We start from the raw sequence: 2,915 nt of genomic DNA, 5'->3' as shown, positions 1-2,915 counted from the left end.
CCCAGTTTTGCTTTTGCACATTCAGCCCCCCAAAAGATTAAGTTCTGCCAAAATAATACATAAAATCCACAGGACAAAATAAAGTATAATTCCTGAGCCATTTTCTAATAGTAAAAAACATTTTCATTCAAACAATTTCCATTTGCTTCTAATATCGTCACAGATAATACAGTTTTCAAATACATTCATCCTTTAATAATTTGTAAATGAGATAATACAATCTTCAGTAAACATGGTATTAATACTTAGAAGTTAAATGTTACGGGGTTTCAATTTTCTATTTTGCATTAGTTTTACACCATCGCAGATGCTGGCCTCCAGCAGTTCTCCCCAACTGCCTGCAAGAATGTTAATTTATGCTTCTGTGTTCTGGCCGGGCTGCGCCCCATTTAGTGATCTGCATTCTAACCCCTGTCTGTCCGGTTTAAAACAAGAGTATCAAACCTACCCTTTTACACATGCATAAAATTAACTGCATTAAGCACCAAAATCAATAATTTTCCTCGACAATATTCAGCTTGAGTTTTCCTTACCTTTTTATGTATGTTGACTTATAATGCATTGATGGCCACTGGAGGGTGCAGAGATCGACAGCGCTGCTACGGGAACCAGCCTAGCATCAGTTCTTCTTTTTGGGTTAAGACATCGATCACCAGCCTTTGAGCGAGCAGATCCAGCAGTGTTCGTTTCTCTTTCAGCTTACGGTTTATAAACAGAACTGCAAACATCTCAAGTAAGGAAGTGGCCGACAGCTGGGATTTTAAGAGCTCCGAGAAAAGCCGAAAGTTTGAGGTCAAGTAGCAGAAATTGAAGCTGCTCCGCCAGGTAGCTCGGCTAAATTAGCGCTATTGAGATGATAAATTTACAAAGTTTGTCGAGTGGTTATATTTCATAACAGAAACGCTTAAAAGTGAATTTTACATCTCATAACGGACTCTGTTTGAACCGTTTTACTTTCCCGATCTGGATTAGCCCAGCCGCCATATTTGTTTTTGTATGTCGCTCCGCTTAAGGATGAACCGCAGCGCCCTCTGCTGGATGGCGGCCAAACTACATTAAAACAAGGATGTAATTAGTTCATCGATTGGATTCATTTTAATCTATTAAACCATTAATTCACAATTAATCAGACGTCAATTAATTGTTTTTATCCCCACTACCTTCTTACATATCAATTTATTTATTTATCATGATCACTGAAGCTCAGTTTTATTTATTAAAGCGTTATTTAAATCTTTATTTTGGTCACCTTAATGTGTCTGTCTCTACGTGAGTGAGGTGGAAAAACAGAAGCAGAGATTTGGACTTAAAATTGAGAATGTTTTTAAAGACAAAAAGCTCAATTCGTACTTCACAATCAAATGATCTGAACAGCTCCCTAAATAAAAAAAAAAATCTTTAATGCTGAAATTGACATCTCAGAAACTGTTGTACGGATTTATGAGAAAATGTTTTCCATGTTGTGTTTAAACGTAAATATGTATTTCTGCCATTTAAGGCCACAGATTTCACATGGAGAGCATTAACATTGTCTCCTCAATGTCTGATTAGTTTGCTGGTATCTTATGCCGAATCTGAATATCACTTGAAATAAATGGTTCAACGATTCCAATGTGGCATCTATTACTGCAACTATATGTCCTAACATCTGAAACAGCTGAAATGAAAATATAAATTTGGCTCGTTTTATGGAATTGTAAGAATAAAAAAGTTCGTCTTCCCTAAATTAGTGCTTTCCCTCGGGGTAAACTTAACAAAAAGGACCAATGTGCAGTATCACTTCTTTTATATCACTTAGAGCCGTCTATAAATTCTCTCCACGCTGCAGACAAAATCTCTCTTTGTTTCTCAGTGCCTTCTCGTATTATTGCTTAATTTGCTCCCAGATGTTACCTCTTTGAGTTCCTCCAATTCTGTGATCTCTGGTCTTCCCCTTTCCCTTGTTTTTCTTGTCAGAGCAAGAAAAAAGGGAATAAAAAACAGTATAAAAAACAGTTTTTTTTATACCCCTTTTCTTTAGAAGTTGGATGTCATATATTTTTGTTCATCTTTGAGTGTCGTCTTTCCTCAGTCTCTCTTTCAGAAAGCAAAAACACCGATCAAAATGTCGGAACGTCATATTGCAGCTCGTTTTGCGTTTCTCCTTGCATCACAAGGATGTTTTTCTCACATGAACTTGACATAAAGACAGGTATTTAAGTCATTAAAATTAAAGTTTTGTGCAACAACAGTTTGATGTGCTGAATGATTTTGACTAAACTCTCCAAGGAGGTTTTGTTCTTCTAATTCACATCTTGTAAAAAGTTGTCTTTCTACTCCTAGAAAATGCAGAGAATCTGAAACCAAATGAACCAAAAGCAGAAAATGTTTTTTTTCCTGATCCATCCACACAGATTAGTTTAGAGTTTCTGACAGTTGCTCAGAGCGGCATTAGAAATGGGGTCACAGTCACTAAAAAGCACAAAACTTACATTTCAGTCCCCTTCAACAACGTTTGTATTAACTTAAAACACGTTTAAGCAACGTTGAGATGTTTCCTCATGCTTTATTTTGAAAATGAGGAAAATATTTTAAATGTTTTGTGCAAAGAATTATTTTTTTTTGTACTTCATATTAGTTGTGGCGTGGCACAAATATAGATGCTTATTTTAAACATGTTTTTTAAATCAAACACTGTAATCTGCACTGCAAAAACGCAAAATCTTACTAGTCTAGTGCAAATATCTTTCATTTAGAAGAAAAATGTTATAAGTGAAATAATCTGCAGTGAAGCAAATACTTTTTCTTCAATATTAAGGAATTATTGACTTAAAACAAGCTCCAACATGCTGCTGAAAAGTTACTTGTAAGTTAGTTTTATTTTATTTTAAGTGTAACAAGATATTTAATTGGTTTATTTAGAAACGTGAAAATAT

Source organism: Xiphophorus maculatus, chromosome 19 (genome assembly GCF_002775205.1).
Source record: "Xiphophorus maculatus strain JP 163 A chromosome 19, X_maculatus-5.0-male, whole genome shotgun sequence".
Lineage (NCBI taxonomy): Eukaryota > Metazoa > Chordata > Actinopteri > Cyprinodontiformes > Poeciliidae > Xiphophorus > Xiphophorus maculatus.
The sequence above is the reverse complement of the archived record's forward strand: the minus strand, read 5'-3'. Positions refer to the sequence as shown.